The sequence below is a fragment of the Leptodactylus fuscus genome, chromosome 5 (genome assembly GCF_031893055.1).
Source record: "Leptodactylus fuscus isolate aLepFus1 chromosome 5, aLepFus1.hap2, whole genome shotgun sequence".
Taxonomy (NCBI): Eukaryota; Metazoa; Chordata; class Amphibia; order Anura; family Leptodactylidae; genus Leptodactylus; species Leptodactylus fuscus.
In genome coordinates this window covers 25,446,590-25,459,885 of record NC_134269.1, presented here as the reverse complement: position 1 = coordinate 25,459,885, position 13,296 = coordinate 25,446,590, and the positions used below count along the sequence as shown (strand labels likewise).

General features: G+C 48.4%; 39 non-coding genes across 39 annotated transcripts; all 39 read right to left on the bottom strand.

The window, feature by feature from the left end:
- On the bottom strand, nucleotides 1-138 carry LOC142205298 (U4 spliceosomal RNA). Its single transcript, XR_012716320.1, has one exon. It is a non-coding gene; the product is annotated as a U4 spliceosomal RNA (small nuclear RNA).
- A 199-nt stretch (nucleotides 139-337) lies between these two features.
- Nucleotides 338-478, bottom strand: LOC142205335 (U4 spliceosomal RNA). The gene has a single exon (XR_012716355.1). It is a non-coding gene; the product is annotated as a U4 spliceosomal RNA (small nuclear RNA).
- Nucleotides 479-680: 202 nt separating this feature from the next.
- LOC142205836 (U4 spliceosomal RNA) lies at nucleotides 681-822 on the bottom strand. Its single transcript, XR_012716794.1, has one exon. It is a non-coding gene; the product is annotated as a U4 spliceosomal RNA (small nuclear RNA).
- Nucleotides 823-1,026: 204 nt separating this feature from the next.
- On the bottom strand, nucleotides 1,027-1,167 carry LOC142205616 (U4 spliceosomal RNA). Its single transcript, XR_012716597.1, has one exon. It is a non-coding gene; the product is annotated as a U4 spliceosomal RNA (small nuclear RNA).
- Nucleotides 1,168-1,371: 204 nt separating this feature from the next.
- Nucleotides 1,372-1,511, bottom strand: LOC142205251 (U4 spliceosomal RNA). Its single transcript, XR_012716276.1, has one exon. It is a non-coding gene; the product is annotated as a U4 spliceosomal RNA (small nuclear RNA).
- Nucleotides 1,512-1,715: 204 nt separating this feature from the next.
- LOC142205615 (U4 spliceosomal RNA) lies at nucleotides 1,716-1,856 on the bottom strand. Its single transcript, XR_012716596.1, has one exon. It is a non-coding gene; the product is annotated as a U4 spliceosomal RNA (small nuclear RNA).
- Nucleotides 1,857-2,061: 205 nt separating this feature from the next.
- On the bottom strand, nucleotides 2,062-2,202 carry LOC142205614 (U4 spliceosomal RNA). The gene has a single exon (XR_012716595.1). It is a non-coding gene; the product is annotated as a U4 spliceosomal RNA (small nuclear RNA).
- Nucleotides 2,203-2,406: 204 nt separating this feature from the next.
- LOC142205325 (U4 spliceosomal RNA) lies at nucleotides 2,407-2,549 on the bottom strand. The gene has a single exon (XR_012716346.1). It is a non-coding gene; the product is annotated as a U4 spliceosomal RNA (small nuclear RNA).
- Nucleotides 2,550-2,748: 199 nt separating this feature from the next.
- On the bottom strand, nucleotides 2,749-2,889 carry LOC142205612 (U4 spliceosomal RNA). Its single transcript, XR_012716594.1, has one exon. It is a non-coding gene; the product is annotated as a U4 spliceosomal RNA (small nuclear RNA).
- Nucleotides 2,890-3,092: 203 nt separating this feature from the next.
- Nucleotides 3,093-3,233, bottom strand: LOC142205610 (U4 spliceosomal RNA). Its single transcript, XR_012716593.1, has one exon. It is a non-coding gene; the product is annotated as a U4 spliceosomal RNA (small nuclear RNA).
- A 204-nt stretch (nucleotides 3,234-3,437) lies between these two features.
- Nucleotides 3,438-3,578, bottom strand: LOC142205609 (U4 spliceosomal RNA). Its single transcript, XR_012716592.1, has one exon. It is a non-coding gene; the product is annotated as a U4 spliceosomal RNA (small nuclear RNA).
- Nucleotides 3,579-3,779: 201 nt separating this feature from the next.
- On the bottom strand, nucleotides 3,780-3,920 carry LOC142205608 (U4 spliceosomal RNA). The gene has a single exon (XR_012716591.1). It is a non-coding gene; the product is annotated as a U4 spliceosomal RNA (small nuclear RNA).
- Nucleotides 3,921-4,123: 203 nt separating this feature from the next.
- Nucleotides 4,124-4,264, bottom strand: LOC142205607 (U4 spliceosomal RNA). The gene has a single exon (XR_012716590.1). It is a non-coding gene; the product is annotated as a U4 spliceosomal RNA (small nuclear RNA).
- A 204-nt stretch (nucleotides 4,265-4,468) lies between these two features.
- LOC142205313 (U4 spliceosomal RNA) lies at nucleotides 4,469-4,609 on the bottom strand. Its single transcript, XR_012716334.1, has one exon. It is a non-coding gene; the product is annotated as a U4 spliceosomal RNA (small nuclear RNA).
- A 203-nt stretch (nucleotides 4,610-4,812) lies between these two features.
- LOC142205606 (U4 spliceosomal RNA) lies at nucleotides 4,813-4,953 on the bottom strand. Its single transcript, XR_012716589.1, has one exon. It is a non-coding gene; the product is annotated as a U4 spliceosomal RNA (small nuclear RNA).
- A 203-nt stretch (nucleotides 4,954-5,156) lies between these two features.
- On the bottom strand, nucleotides 5,157-5,297 carry LOC142205605 (U4 spliceosomal RNA). The gene has a single exon (XR_012716588.1). It is a non-coding gene; the product is annotated as a U4 spliceosomal RNA (small nuclear RNA).
- A 202-nt stretch (nucleotides 5,298-5,499) lies between these two features.
- Nucleotides 5,500-5,640, bottom strand: LOC142205604 (U4 spliceosomal RNA). The gene has a single exon (XR_012716587.1). It is a non-coding gene; the product is annotated as a U4 spliceosomal RNA (small nuclear RNA).
- A 197-nt stretch (nucleotides 5,641-5,837) lies between these two features.
- LOC142205603 (U4 spliceosomal RNA) lies at nucleotides 5,838-5,978 on the bottom strand. The gene has a single exon (XR_012716586.1). It is a non-coding gene; the product is annotated as a U4 spliceosomal RNA (small nuclear RNA).
- Nucleotides 5,979-6,182: 204 nt separating this feature from the next.
- On the bottom strand, nucleotides 6,183-6,322 carry LOC142205308 (U4 spliceosomal RNA). The gene has a single exon (XR_012716330.1). It is a non-coding gene; the product is annotated as a U4 spliceosomal RNA (small nuclear RNA).
- Nucleotides 6,323-6,526: 204 nt separating this feature from the next.
- On the bottom strand, nucleotides 6,527-6,666 carry LOC142205265 (U4 spliceosomal RNA). Its single transcript, XR_012716289.1, has one exon. It is a non-coding gene; the product is annotated as a U4 spliceosomal RNA (small nuclear RNA).
- A 204-nt stretch (nucleotides 6,667-6,870) lies between these two features.
- On the bottom strand, nucleotides 6,871-7,011 carry LOC142205602 (U4 spliceosomal RNA). Its single transcript, XR_012716585.1, has one exon. It is a non-coding gene; the product is annotated as a U4 spliceosomal RNA (small nuclear RNA).
- Nucleotides 7,012-7,213: 202 nt separating this feature from the next.
- LOC142205291 (U4 spliceosomal RNA) lies at nucleotides 7,214-7,353 on the bottom strand. The gene has a single exon (XR_012716314.1). It is a non-coding gene; the product is annotated as a U4 spliceosomal RNA (small nuclear RNA).
- Nucleotides 7,354-7,557: 204 nt separating this feature from the next.
- On the bottom strand, nucleotides 7,558-7,698 carry LOC142205601 (U4 spliceosomal RNA). The gene has a single exon (XR_012716584.1). It is a non-coding gene; the product is annotated as a U4 spliceosomal RNA (small nuclear RNA).
- Nucleotides 7,699-7,900: 202 nt separating this feature from the next.
- LOC142205780 (U4 spliceosomal RNA) lies at nucleotides 7,901-8,041 on the bottom strand. The gene has a single exon (XR_012716741.1). It is a non-coding gene; the product is annotated as a U4 spliceosomal RNA (small nuclear RNA).
- Nucleotides 8,042-8,245: 204 nt separating this feature from the next.
- LOC142205599 (U4 spliceosomal RNA) lies at nucleotides 8,246-8,386 on the bottom strand. Its single transcript, XR_012716583.1, has one exon. It is a non-coding gene; the product is annotated as a U4 spliceosomal RNA (small nuclear RNA).
- Nucleotides 8,387-8,589: 203 nt separating this feature from the next.
- LOC142205598 (U4 spliceosomal RNA) lies at nucleotides 8,590-8,730 on the bottom strand. Its single transcript, XR_012716582.1, has one exon. It is a non-coding gene; the product is annotated as a U4 spliceosomal RNA (small nuclear RNA).
- A 204-nt stretch (nucleotides 8,731-8,934) lies between these two features.
- On the bottom strand, nucleotides 8,935-9,075 carry LOC142205596 (U4 spliceosomal RNA). The gene has a single exon (XR_012716581.1). It is a non-coding gene; the product is annotated as a U4 spliceosomal RNA (small nuclear RNA).
- Nucleotides 9,076-9,279: 204 nt separating this feature from the next.
- LOC142205927 (U4 spliceosomal RNA) lies at nucleotides 9,280-9,420 on the bottom strand. Its single transcript, XR_012716880.1, has one exon. It is a non-coding gene; the product is annotated as a U4 spliceosomal RNA (small nuclear RNA).
- Nucleotides 9,421-9,618: 198 nt separating this feature from the next.
- Nucleotides 9,619-9,759, bottom strand: LOC142205869 (U4 spliceosomal RNA). The gene has a single exon (XR_012716825.1). It is a non-coding gene; the product is annotated as a U4 spliceosomal RNA (small nuclear RNA).
- A 204-nt stretch (nucleotides 9,760-9,963) lies between these two features.
- Nucleotides 9,964-10,104, bottom strand: LOC142205595 (U4 spliceosomal RNA). The gene has a single exon (XR_012716580.1). It is a non-coding gene; the product is annotated as a U4 spliceosomal RNA (small nuclear RNA).
- Nucleotides 10,105-10,308: 204 nt separating this feature from the next.
- LOC142205240 (U4 spliceosomal RNA) lies at nucleotides 10,309-10,449 on the bottom strand. The gene has a single exon (XR_012716266.1). It is a non-coding gene; the product is annotated as a U4 spliceosomal RNA (small nuclear RNA).
- Nucleotides 10,450-10,655: 206 nt separating this feature from the next.
- LOC142205594 (U4 spliceosomal RNA) lies at nucleotides 10,656-10,796 on the bottom strand. The gene has a single exon (XR_012716579.1). It is a non-coding gene; the product is annotated as a U4 spliceosomal RNA (small nuclear RNA).
- A 203-nt stretch (nucleotides 10,797-10,999) lies between these two features.
- On the bottom strand, nucleotides 11,000-11,140 carry LOC142205593 (U4 spliceosomal RNA). Its single transcript, XR_012716578.1, has one exon. It is a non-coding gene; the product is annotated as a U4 spliceosomal RNA (small nuclear RNA).
- Nucleotides 11,141-11,344: 204 nt separating this feature from the next.
- On the bottom strand, nucleotides 11,345-11,485 carry LOC142205592 (U4 spliceosomal RNA). Its single transcript, XR_012716577.1, has one exon. It is a non-coding gene; the product is annotated as a U4 spliceosomal RNA (small nuclear RNA).
- Nucleotides 11,486-11,689: 204 nt separating this feature from the next.
- Nucleotides 11,690-11,830, bottom strand: LOC142205779 (U4 spliceosomal RNA). The gene has a single exon (XR_012716740.1). It is a non-coding gene; the product is annotated as a U4 spliceosomal RNA (small nuclear RNA).
- A 204-nt stretch (nucleotides 11,831-12,034) lies between these two features.
- Nucleotides 12,035-12,175, bottom strand: LOC142205591 (U4 spliceosomal RNA). Its single transcript, XR_012716576.1, has one exon. It is a non-coding gene; the product is annotated as a U4 spliceosomal RNA (small nuclear RNA).
- A 204-nt stretch (nucleotides 12,176-12,379) lies between these two features.
- On the bottom strand, nucleotides 12,380-12,520 carry LOC142205590 (U4 spliceosomal RNA). Its single transcript, XR_012716575.1, has one exon. It is a non-coding gene; the product is annotated as a U4 spliceosomal RNA (small nuclear RNA).
- Nucleotides 12,521-12,718: 198 nt separating this feature from the next.
- LOC142205284 (U4 spliceosomal RNA) lies at nucleotides 12,719-12,859 on the bottom strand. Its single transcript, XR_012716307.1, has one exon. It is a non-coding gene; the product is annotated as a U4 spliceosomal RNA (small nuclear RNA).
- A 204-nt stretch (nucleotides 12,860-13,063) lies between these two features.
- LOC142205589 (U4 spliceosomal RNA) lies at nucleotides 13,064-13,204 on the bottom strand. The gene has a single exon (XR_012716574.1). It is a non-coding gene; the product is annotated as a U4 spliceosomal RNA (small nuclear RNA).
- Nucleotides 13,205-13,296: the final 92 nt, after the last annotated feature.

The window sequence follows — 13,296 nt, the reverse complement described above, 5'->3', positions numbered from 1 at the left end:
TCTGAGAGACTAGCAAAAATTGCCAAAGCTGACTATATTTCAAGTCATCAAGGCGGGGTATTGGGTTTAGTTTTCAATTAGCAATAATCACGCCTCGGTTACACCTCATGGGCCATGATATTGCCACTGCGCAAAGCTAAAGTTTCCAGGTGCCCATGAAATTGACCTTCGTTAGGAGGAGCCTAGTAAAGCGAAAGAAAACAGGCACCCCTCCCTTCTGCAAGGCATTCTGGGAGTGGAATAATTCAGGGCGGGGCTTCCCTGCCTGTTTCACCCCCGTGGGTGAATCGGCTCCGCTTTCCAAAGGTTTCTTCTAATGTTTGTACAAGAAATGAAGTCTCTGAGAGACTAGCAAAAATTGCCCAAAGCTGACTATATTTCAAGTCATCAAGGCGGGGTATTGGGTTTAGTTTTCAATTAGCAATAATAACGCCTCGGTTACACCTCATGGGCCATGATATTGCCACTGCGCAAAGCTAACGGTTTCCAGGTGCCCATGAAATTGACCCTCGTTAGGAGGAGCCTAGTAAAGCCATGGCGAAAGAAAACGGACCCCTCCCTTCTGCAAGGCATTCTGGGAGTGGAATAATTCAGGGCGGGGCTTCCCTGCCTGTTTCACCCCGTGGGCGAAGCGGCTCCGCTTTCCAAAGGTTTCTCTAATGTTTGTACAAGAAATGAAGTCTCCTGAGAGACTAGCAAAAATTGCCAAAGCTGACTATATTTCAAGTCATCAAGGCGGGGGTATTGGGTTTAGTTTTCAATTAGCAATAATCACGCCTCGGTTACACCTCATGGGCCATGATATTGCCACTGCGCAAAGCTAAAGGTTTCCAGGTGCCCATGAAATTGACCCTCGTTAGGAGGAGCCTAGTAAAGCCATGGCGAAAGAAAACGGACCCCTCCCTTCTGCAAGGCATTCTGGGAGTGGAATAATTCAGGGCGGGGCTTCCCTGCCTGTTTCACCCCCGTGGGCGAAGCGGCTCCGCTTTCCAAAGGTTTCTTCTAATGTTTGTACAAGAAATGAAGTCTCCTGAGAGACTAGCAAAAATTGCCAAAGCTGACTATATTTCAAGTCATCAAGGCGGGGTATTGGGTTTAGTTTTCAATTAGCAATAATCACGCCTCGGTTACACCTCATGGGCCATGATATTGCCACTGCGCAAAGCTAAAGGTTTCCAGGTGCCCATGAAATTGACCCTCGTTAGGAGGAGCCTAGTAAAGCCATGGCGAAAGAAAACGGACCCCTCCCTTCTGCAAGGCATTCTGGGAGTGGAATAATTCAGGGCGGGGCTTCCCTGCCTGTTTCACCCCCGTGGGCGAAGCGGCTCCGCTTTCCAAAGGTTTCTTCTAATGTTTGTACAAGAAATGAAGTCTCCTGAGAGACTAGCAAAATTGCCAAAGCTGACTATATTTCAAGTCATCAAGGCGGGGTATTGGGTTTAGTTTTCAATTAGCAATAATCACGCCTCGGTTACACCTCATGGGCCATGATATTGCCACTGCGCAAAGCTAAAGGTTTCCAGGTGCCCATGTTATTGACCCTCGTTAGGAGGAGCCTAGTAAAGCCATGGCGAAAGAAAACGGACCCCTCCCTTCTGCAAGGCATTCTGGGAGTGGAATAATTCAGGGCGGGGCTTCCCTGCCTGTTTCACCCCCGTGGGCGAAGCGGCTCCGCTTTCCAAAGGTTTCTTCTAATGTTTGTACAAGAAATGAAGTCTCCTGAGAGACTAGCAAAAATTGCCAAAGCTGACTATATTTCAAGTCATCAAGGCGGGGTATTGGGTTTAGTTTTCAATTAGCAATAATCACGCCTCGGTTACACCTCATGGGCCATGATATTGCCACTGCGCAAAGCTAAAGGTTTCCAGGTGCCCATGTTATTGACCCTCGTTAGGAGGAGCCTAGTAAAGCCATGGCGAAAGAAAACGGACCCCTCCCTTCTGCAAGGCATTCTGGGAGTGGAATAATTCAGGGCGGGGCTTCCCTGCCTGTTTCACCCCCTGTGGGCGAAGCGGCTCCGCTTTCAAAGGGTTTCTTCTAATGTTTGTACAAGAAATGAAGTCTCCTGAGAGACTAGCAAAAATTGCCAAAGCTGACTATATTTCAAGTCATCAAGGCGGGGTATTGGGTTTAGTTTTCAATTAGCAATAATCACGCCTCGGTTACACCTCATGGGCCATGATATTGCCACTGCGCAAAGCTAAAGGTTTCCAGGTGCCCATGAAATTGACCCTCGTTAGGAGGAGCCTAGTAAAGCCATGGCGAAAGAAAACGGACCCCTCCCTTCTGCAAGGCATTCTGGGAGTGGAATAATTCAGGGCGGGGCTTCCCTGCCTGTTTCACCCCCGTGGGCGAAGCGGCTCCGCTTTCCAAAGGTTTCTTCTAATGTTTGTACAAGAAATGAAGTCTCCTGAGAGACTAGCAAAAATTGCGAAAGCTGACTATATTTTCAAGTCATCAAGGCGGGGTATTGGGTTTAGTTTTCAATTAGCAATAATCACTGCCTCGGTTACACCTCATGGGCCATGATATTGCCACTGCGCAAAGCTAAAGGTTTCCAGGTGCCCATGAAATTGACCCTCGTTAGGAGGAGCCTAGTAAAGCCGAAAGAAAACAGACCCCTCCTTCTGCAAGGCATTCTGGGAGTGGAATAATTCAGGGCGGGGCTTCCCTGCCTGTTTCACCCCCGTGGGTCGAAGCGGCTCCGCTTTCCAAAGGTTTCTTCTAATGTTTGTACAAGAAATGAAGTCTCCTGAGAGACTAGCAAAAATTGCCAAAGCTGACTATATTTCAAGTCATCAAGGCGGGGTATTGGGTTTAGTTTTCAATTAGCAATAATCACGCCTCGGTTACACCTCATGGGCCATGATATTGCCACTGCGCAAAGCTAACGGTTTCCAGGTGCCCATGAAATTGACCCTCGTTAGGAGGAGCCTAGTAAAGCCAGGCGAAAGAAAACGGACCCCTCCCTTCTGCAAGGCATTCTGGGAGTGGAATAATTCAGGGCGGGGCTTCCCTGCCTGTTTCACCCCCGTGGGCGAAGCGGCTCCGCTTTCCAAAGGTTTCTTCTAATGTTTGTACAAGAAATGAAGTCTCCTGAGAGACTAGCAAAAATTGCCAAAGCTGACTATATTTCAAGTCATCAAGGCGGGGTATTGGGTTTAGTTTTCAATTAGCAATAATCACGCCTCGGTTACACCTCATGGGCCATGATATTGCCACTGCGCAAAGCTAAAGGTTTCCAGGTGCCCATGAAATTGACCCTCGTTAGGAGGAGCCTAGTAAAGCCATGGCGAAAGAAAACGGACCCCTCCCTTCTGCAAGGCATTCTGGGAGTGGAATAATTCAGGGCGGGGCTTCCCTGCCTGTTTCACCCCCGTGGGCGAAGCGGCTCCGCTTTCCAAAGGTTTCTTCTAATGTTTGTACAAGAAATGAAGTCTCCTGAGAGACTAGCAAAAATTGCCAAAGCTGACTATATTTCAAGTCATCAAGGCGGGGTATTGGGTTTAGTTTTCAATTAGCAATAATCACGCCTCGGTTACACCTCATGGGCCATGATATTGCCACTGCGCAAAGCTAAGGTTTCCAGGTGCCCATGAAATTGACCCTCGTTAGGAGGAGCCTAGTAAACATGGCGAAAGAAAACGGACCCCTCCCTTCTGCAAGGCATTCTGGGAGTGGAATAATTCAGGGCGGGGCTTCCCTGCCTGTTTCACCCGCGTGGGAGAAGCGGCTCCGCTTTCCAAAGGTTTCTTCTAATGTTTGTACAAGAAATGAAGTCTCCTGAGAGACTAGCAAAAATTGCCAAAGCTGACTATATTTCAAGTCATCAAGGCGGGGTATTGGGTTTAGTTTTCAATTAGCAATAATCACGCCTCGGTTACACCTCATGGGCCATGATATTGCCACTGCGCAAAGCTAAAGGTTTCCAGGTGCCCATGTTATTGACCCTCGTTAGGAGGAGCCTAGTAAAGCCATGGCGAAAGAAAACGGACCCCTCCCTTCTGCAAGGCATTCTGGGAGTGGAATAATTCAGGGCGGGGCTTCCTGCCTGTTTCACCCCCGTGGGCGAAGCGGCTCCGCTTTCCAAAGGTTTCTTCTAATGTTTGTACAAGAAATGAAGTCTCCTGAGAGACTAGCAAAAATTGCCAAAGCTGACTATATTTCAAGTCATCAAGGCGGGGTATTGGGTTTAGTTTTCAATTAGCAATAATCACGCCTCGGTTACACCTCATGGGCCATGATATTGCCACTGCGCAAAGCTAAAGGTTTCCAGGTGCCCATGTTATTGACCCTCGTTAGGAGGAGCCTAGTAAAGCCATGGCGAAAGAAAACGGACCCCTCCCTTCTGCAAGGCATTCTGGGAGTGGAATAATTCAGGGCGGGGCTTCCCTGCCTGTTTCACCCCCGTGGGCGAAGCGGCTCCGCTTTCCAAAGGTTTCTTCTAATGTTTGTACAAGAAATGAAGTCTCCTGAGAGACTAGCAAAAATTGCCAAAGCTGACTATATTTCAAGTCATCAAGGCGGGGTATTGGGTTTAGTTTTTCAATTAGCAATAATCACGCCTCGGTACACCTCATGGGCCATGATATTGCCACTGCGCAAAGCTAAAGGTTTCCAGGTGCCCATGAAATTGACCCTCGTTAGGAGGAGCCTAGTAAAGCCATGGCGAAAGAAAACGGACCCCTCCCTTCTGCAAGGCATTCTGGGAGTGGAATAATTCAGGGCGGGGCTTCCCTGCCTGTTTCACCCCCGTGGGCGAAGCGGCTCCGCTTTCCAAAGTTTCTTCTAATGTTTGTACAAGAAATGAAGTCTCCTGAGAGACTAGCAAAAATTGCCAAAGCTGACTATATTTCAAGTCATCAAGGCGGGGTATTGGGTTTAGTTTTCAATTAGCAATAATCACGCCTCGGTTACACCTCATGGGCCATGATATTGCCACTGCGCAAAGCTAAAGGTTTCCAGGTGCCCATGAAATTGACCCTCGTTAGGAGGAGCCTAGTAAAGCCATGGCGAAAGAAAACGGACCCCTCCCTTCTGCAAGGCATTCTGGGAGTGGAATAATTCAGGGCGGGCTTCCCTGCCTGTTTCACCCGCGTGGGCGAAGCGGCTCCGCTTTCCAAACGTTTCTTCTAATGTTTGTACAAGAAATGAAGTCTCCTGAGAGACTAGCAAAAATTGCCAAAGCTGACTATATTTCAAGTCATCAAGGCGGGGTATTGGGTTTAGTTTTCAATTAGCAATAATCACGCCTCGGTTACACCTCATGGGCCATGATATTGCCACTGCGCAAAGCTAAAGGTTTCCAGGTGCCCATGTTATTGACCCTCTTAGGAGGAGCCTAGTAAAGCCATGGCGAAAGAAAACGGACCCCTCCCTTCTGCAAGGCATTCTGGGAGTGGAATAATTCAGGGCGGGGCTTCCCTGCCTGTTTCACCCCCGTGAGCGAAGCGGCTCTGCTTTCCAAAGGTTCTTCTAATGTTTGTACAAGAAATGAAGTCTCCTGAGAGACTAGCAAAAATTGCCAAAGCTGACTATATTTCAAGTCATCAAGGCGGGGTATTGGGTTTAGTTTTCAATTAGCAATAATCACGCCTCGGTTACACCTCATGGGCCATGATATTGCCACTGCGCAAAGCTAAAGGTTTCCAGGTGCCCATGAAATTGACCCTCGTTAGGAGGAGCCTAGTAAAGCGAAAGAAAACGGACCCCTCCCTTCTGCAAGGCATTCTGGGAGTGGAATAATTCAGGGCGGGGCTTCCCTGCCTGTTTCACCCCCGGGGTGAAGCGGCTCCGCTTTCCAAAGGTTTCTTCTAATGTTTGTACAAGAAATGAAGTCTCCTGAGAGACTAGCAAAAATTGCCAAAGCTGACTATATTTCAAGTCATCAAGGCGGGGTATTGGGTTTAGTTTTCAATTAGCAATAATCACGCCTCGGTTACACCTCATGGGCCATGATATTGCCACTGCGCAAAGCTAAAGGTTTCCAGGTGCCCATGAAATTGACCCTCGTTAGGAGGAGCCTAGTAAAGCCATGGCGAAAGAAAACGGACCCCTCCCTTCTGCAAGGCATTCTGGGAGTGGAATAATTCAGGGCGGGGCTTCCCTGCCTGTTTCACCCCCGTGGGCGAAGCGGCTCCGCTTTCCAAAGGTTTCTTCTAATGTTTGTACAAGAAATGAAGTCTCCTGAGAGACTAGCAAAAATTGCCAAAGCTGACTATATTTCAAGTCATCAAGGCGGGGTATTGGGTTTAGTTTTCAATTAGCAATAATCACGCCTCGTTACACCTCATGGGCCATGATATTGCCACTGCGCAAAGCTAAAGGTTTCCAGGTGCCCATGAAATTGACCCTCGTTAGGAGGAGCCTAGTAAAGCCATGGCGAAAGAAAACGGACCCCTCCCTTCTGCAAGGCATTCTGGGAGTGGAATAATTCAGGGCGGGGCTTCCCTGCCTGTTTCACCCCCGTGGGCGAAGCGGCTCCGCTTTCCAAAGGTTTCTTCTAATGTTTGTACAAGAAATGAAGTCTCCTGAGAGACTAGCAAAAATTGCCAAAGCTGACTATATTTCAAGTCATCAAGGCGGGGTATTGGGTTTAGTTTCAATTAGCAATAATCACGCCTCGGTTACACCTCATGGGCCATGATATTGCCACTGCGCAAAGCTAAAGGTTTCCAGGTGCCCATGTTATTGACCCTCGTTAGGAGGAGCCTAGTAAAGCCATGGCGAAAGAAAACGGACCCCTCCCTTCTGCAAGGCATTCTGGGAGTGGAATAATTCAGGGCGGGGCTTCCCTGCCTGTTTCACCCCCGTGGGCGAAGCGGCTCCGCTTTCCAAAGGTTTCTTCTAATGTTTGTACAAGAAATGAAGTCTCCTGAGAGACTAGCAAAAATTGCCAAAGCTGACTATATTTCAAGTCATCAAGGCGGGGTATTGGGTTTAGTTTTCAATTAGCAATAATCACGCCTCGGTTACACCTCATGGGCCATGATATTGCCACTGCGCAAAGCTAAAGGTTTCCAGGTGCCCATGAATTGACCCTCGTTAGGAGGAGCCTAGTAAAGCCATGGCGAAAGAAAACGGACCCCTCCCTTCTGCAAGGCATTCTGGGAGTGAATAATTCAGGGCGGGGCTTCCCTGCCTGTTTCACCCCCGTGGGCGAAGCGGCTCCGCTTTCCAAACGTTTCTTCTAATGTTTGTACAAGAAATGAAGTCTCCTGAGAGACTAGCAAAAATTGCCAAAGCTGACTATATTTCAAGTCATCAAGGCGGGGTATTGGGTTTAGTTTTCAATTAGCATAATCACGCCTCGGTTACACCTCATGGGCCATGATATTGCCACTGCGCAAAGCTAAAGGTTTCCAGGTGCCCATGTTATTGACCCTCGTTAGGAGGAGCCTAGTAAAGCCATGGCGAAAGAAAACGGACCCCTCCCTTCTGCAAGGCATTCTGGGAGTGGAATAATTCAGGGCGGGGCTTCCCTGCCTGTTTCACCCCCGTGGGCGAAGCGGCTCCGCTTTCCAAAGGTTTCTTCTAATGTTTGTACAAGAAATGAAGTCTCCTGAGAGACTAGCAAAAATTGCCAAAGCTGACTATATTTCAAGTCATCAAGGCGGGGTATTGGGTTTAGTTTTCAATTAGCAATAATCACGCCTCGGTTACACCTCATGGGCCATGATATTGCCACTGCGCAAAGCTAAAGGTTTCCAGGTGCCCATGAAATTGACCCTCGTTAGGAGGAGCCTAGTAAAGCCATGGCGAAAGAAACGGACCCTCCCTTCTGCAAGGCATTCTGGGAGTGGAATAATTCAGGGCGGGGCTTCCCTGCCTGTTTCACCCCCGTGGGCGAAGCGGCTCCGCTTTCCAAAGGTTTCTTCTAATGTTTGTACAAGAAATGAAGTCTCCTGAGAGACTAGCAAAAATTGCCAAAGCTGACTATATTTCAAGTCATCAAGGCGGGGTTTTGGGTTTAGTTTTCAATTAGCAATAATCACGCCTCGGTTACACCTCATGGGCCATGATATTGCCACTGCGCAAAGCTAAAGGTTTCCAGGTGCCCATGTTATTGACCCTCGTTAGGAGGAGCCTAGTAAAGCCATGGCGAAAGAAAACGGACCCCTCCCTTCTGCAAGGCATTCTGGGAGTGGAATAATTCAGGGCGGGGCTTCCCTGCCTGTTTCACCCCCGTGGGCGAAGCGGCTCCGCTTTCCAAAGGTTTCTTCTAATGTTTGTACAAGAAATGAAGTCTCCTGAGAGACTAGCAAAAATTGCCAAAGCTGACTATATTTCAAGTCATCAAGGCGGGGTATTGGGTTTAGTTTTCAATTAGCAATAATCACGCCTCGGTTACACCTCATGGGCCATGATATTGCCACTGCGCAAAGCTAAAGGTTCCAGGTGCCCATGTTATTGACCCTCGTTAGGAGGAGCCTAGTAAAAGCCATGGCGAAAGAAAACGGACCCCTCCCTTCTGCAAGGCATTCTGGGAGTGGAATAATTCAGGGCGGGGCTTCCTGTCTGTTTCACCCCCGTGGGCGAAGCGGCTCCGCTTTCCAAAGGTTTCTTCTAATGTTTGTACAAGAAATGAAGTCTCCTGAGAGACTAGCAAAAATTGCCAAAGCTGACTATATTTCAAGTCATCAAGGCGGGGTATTGGGTTTAGTTTTCAATTAGCAATAATCACGCCTCGGTTACACCTCATGGGCCATGATATTGCCACTGCGCAAAGCTAAAGGTTTCCAGGTGCCCATGAAATTGACCCTCGTTAGGAGGAGCCTAGTAAAGCCATGGCGAAAGAAAACGGACCCCTCCCTTCTGCAAGGCATTCTGGGAGTGGAATAATTCAGGGCGGGGCTTCCCTGCCTGTTTCACCCGCGTGGGAGAAGCGGCTCCGCTTTCCAAACGTTTCTTCTAATGTTTGTACAAGAAATGAAGTCTCCTGAGAGACTAGCAAAAATTGCCAAAGCTGACTATATTTCAAGTCATCAAGGCGGGGTATTGGGTTTAGTTTTCAATTAGCAATAATCACGCCTCGGTTACACCTCATGGGCCATGATATTGCCACTGCGCAAAGCTAAAGGTTTCCAGGTGCCCATGTTATTGACCCTCATTAGGAGGAGCCTAGTAAAGCCATGGCGAAAGAAAACGGACCCCTCCCTTCTGCAAGGCATTCTGGGAGTGGAATAATTCAGGGCGGGGCTTCCCTGCCTGTTTCACCCCCGTGGGCGAAGCGGCTCCGCTTTCCAAACGTTTCTTCTAATGTTTGTACAAGAAATGAAGTCTCCTGAGAGACTAGCAAAAATTGCCAAAGCTGACTATATTTCAAGTCATCAAGGCGGGGTATTGGGTTTAGTTTTCATTTAGCAATAATCATGCCTCGGTTACACCTCATGGGCCATGATATTGCCACTGCGCAAAGCTAAAGGTTTCCAGGTGCCCATGAAATTGACCTTCGTTAGGAGGAGCCTAGTAAAGCGAAAGAAAACAGACCCCTCCCTTCTGCAAGGCATTCTGGGAGTGGAATAATTCAGGGCGGGGCTTCCCTGCCTGTTTCACCCCCGCGGGTGAAGCGGCTCCGCTTTCCAAAGGTTTTTTCTAATGTTTGTACAAGAAATGAAGTCTCCTGAGAGACTAGCAAAAATTGCCAAAGCTGACTATATTTCAAGTCATCAAGGCGGGGTATTGGGTTTAGTTTTCAATTAGCAATAATCACGCCTCGGTTACTCCTCATGGGCCATGATATTGCCACTGCGCAAAGCTAACGGTTTCCAGGTGCCCATGAAATTGACCCTCGTTAGGAGGAGCCTAGTAAAGCCATGGCGAAAGAAAACGGACCCCTCCCTTCTGCAAGGCATTCTGGGAGTGGAATAATTCAGGGCGGGGCTTCCCTGCCTGTTTCACCCCCGTGGGCGAAGCGGCTCCGCTTTCCAAAGGTTTCTTCTAATGTTTGTACAAGAAATGAAGTCTCCTGAGAGACTAGCAAAAATTGCCAAAGCTGACTATATTTCAAGTCATCAAGGCGGGGTATTGGGTTTAGTTTTCAATTAGCAATAATCACGCCTCGGTTACACCTCATGGGCCATGATATTGCCACTGCGCAAAGCTAAAGGTTTCCAGGTGCCCATGAAATTGACCCTCGTTAGGAGGAGCCTAGTAAAGCCATGGCGAAAGAAAACGGACCCCTCCCTTCTGCAAGGCATTCTGAGAGTGGAATAATTCAGGGCGGGGCATCCCTGCCTGTTTCACCCCCGTGGGCGAAGCGGCTCCGCTTTCCAAAGGTTTATTCTAATGTTTGTACAAGAAATGAAGTCTCCTGAGAGACTAGCAAAAATTGCCAAAGCTAACTATATTTCAAGTCATCAAGGCGGGGTATTGGGTTTAGTTTTCAATTAGCAATAATCACGCATCGGTTACACCTCATGGGCCATGATATTGCCACTGCGCAAAGCTAAAGGTTTCCAGGTGCCCATGTTATTGACCCTCGTTAGGAGGAGCCTAGTAAAGCCATGGCGAAAGAAAACGGACCCCTCCCTTCTGCAAGGCATTCTGGGAGTGGAATAATTCAGGGGGGGGGGCTTCCCTGCCTGTTTCACCCCCGTGGGCGAAGCGGCTCCGCTTTCCAAAGGTTTCTTCTAATGTTTGTACAAGAAATCAAGTCTCCTGAGAGACTAGCAAAAATTGCCAAAGCTGACTATATTTCAAGTCATCAAGGCGGGGTATTGGGTTTAGTTTTCAATTAGCAATAATCACGCCTCGGTTACACCTCATGGGCCATGATATTGCCACTGCGCAAAGCTAAAGGTTTCCAGGTGCTTAGTTATTGACCATCGTTAGGAGGAGCCTAGTAAAGCCATGGCGAAAGAAAACGGACCCCTCCCTTCTGCAAGGCATTCTGGGAGTGGAATAATTCAGGGCGGGGCTTCCCTGCCTGTTTCACCCCCGTGGGCGAAGCGACTCCGCTTTCCAAACGTTTCTTCTAATGTTTGTACAAGAAATGAAGTCTCCTGAGAGACTAGCAAAAATTGCCAAAGCTGACTATATTTCAAGTCATCAAGGCGGGGTATTGGGTTTAGTTTTCAATTAGCAATAATCACGCCTCGGTTACACCTCATGGGCCATGATATTGCCACTGCGCAAAGCTAAAGGTTTCCAGGTGCCCATGAAATTGACCCTCGTTAGGAGGAGCCTAGTAAAGCCATGGCGAAAGAAAACGGACCCCTCCCTTCTGCAAGGCATTCTGGGAGTGGAATAATTCAGAGCGGGGCTTCCCTGCCTGTTTCACCCCCGTGGGCGAAGCGGCTCCGCTTTCCAAAGGTTTCTTCTAATGTTTGTACAAGAAATGAAGTCTCCTGAGAGACTAGCAAAAATTGCCAAAGCTGACTATATTTCAAGTCATCAAGGCGGGGTATTGGGTTTAGTTTTCAATTAGCAATAATCACGCCTCGGTTACACCTCATGGGCCATGATATTGCCACTGCGCAAAGCTAAAGGTTTCCAGGTGCCCATGTTATTGACCCTCGTTAGGAGGAGCCTAGTAAAGCCATGGCGAAAGAAAACGGACCCCTCCCTTCTGCAAGGCATTCTGGGAGTGGAATAATTCAGGGCGGGGCTTCCCTGCCTGTTTCACCCCCGTGAGCGAAGCGGCTCCGCTTTCCAAAGGTTTCTTCTAATGTTTGTACAAGAAATGAAGTCTCCTGAGAGACTAGCAAAAATTGCCAAAGCTGACTATATTTCAAGTCATCAAGGCGGGGTTTTGGGTTTAGTTTTCAATTAGCAATAATCACGCCTCGGTTACACCTCATGGGCCATGATATTGCCACTGCGCAAAGCTAAAGGTTTCCAGGTGCCCATGAAATTGACCCTCGTTAGGAGGAGCCTAGTAAAGCCATGGCGAAAGAAAACGGACCCCTCCCTTCTGCAAGGCATTCTGGGAGTGGAATAATTCAGGGCGGGGCTTCCCTGCCTGTTTCACCCCCGTGGGCGAAGCGGCTCCGCTTTCCAAAGGTTTCTTCTAATGTTTGTACAAGAAATGAAGTCTCCTGAGAGACTAGCAAAAATTGCCAAAGCTGACTATATTTCAAGTCATCAAGGCGGGGTATTGGGTTTAGTTTTCAATTAGCAATAATCACGCCTCGGTTACACCTCATGGGCCATGATATTGCCACTGCGCAAAGCTAAAGGTTTCCAGGTGCCCATGAAATTGACCCTCGTTAGGAGGAGCCTAGTAAAGCCATGGCGAAAGAAAACGGACCCCTCCCTTCTGCAAGGCATTCTGGGAGTGGAATAATTCAGGGCGGGGCTTCCCTGCCTGTTTCACCCCCGTGGGCGAAGCGGCTCCGCTTTCCAAAGGTTTCTTCTAATGTTTGTACAAGAAATGAAGTCTCCTGAGAGACTAGCAAAAATTGCCAAAGCTGACTATATTTCAAGTCATCAAGGCGGGGTATTGGGTTTAGTTTTCAATTAGCAATAATCACGCCTCGGTTACACCTCATGGGCCATGATATTGCCACTGCGCAAAGCTAAAGGTTTCCAGGTGCCCATGAAATTGACCTTCGTTAGGAGGAGCCTAGTAAAGCGAAAGAAAACAGACCCCTCCCTTCTGCAAGGCATTCTGGGAGTGGAATAATTCAGGGCGGGGCTTCCCTGCCTGTTTCACCCCCGTGGGTGAAGCGGCTCCGCTTTCCAAAGGTTTCTTCTAATGTTTGTACAAGAAATGAAGTCTCCTGAGAGACTAGCAAAAATTGCCAAAGCTGACTATATTTCAAGTCATCAAGGCGGGGTATTGGGTTTAGTTTTCAATTAGCAATAATAACGCCTCGGTTACTCCTCATGGGCCATGATATTGCCACTGCGCAAAGCTAACGGTTTCCAGGTGCCCATGAAATTGACCCTCGTTAGGAGGAGCCTAGTAAAGCCATGGCGAAAGAAAACGGACCCCTCCCTTCTGCAAGGCATTCTGGGAGTGGAATAATTCAGGGCGGGGCTTCCCTGCCTGTTTCACCCCCGTGGGCGAAGCGGCTCCGCTTTCCAAAGGTTTCTCCTAATGTTTGTACAAGAAATGAAGTCTCCTGAGAGACTAGCAAAAATTGCCAAAGCTGACTATATTTCAAGTCATCAAGGCGGGGTATTGGGTTTAGTTTTCAATTAGCAATAATCACGCCTCGGTTACACCTCATGGGCCATGATATTGCCACTGCGCAAAGCTAAAGGTTTCCAGGTGCCCATGAAATTGACCCTCGTTAGGAGGAGCCTAGTAAAGCCATGGCGAAAGAAAACGGACCCCTCCCTTCTGCAAGG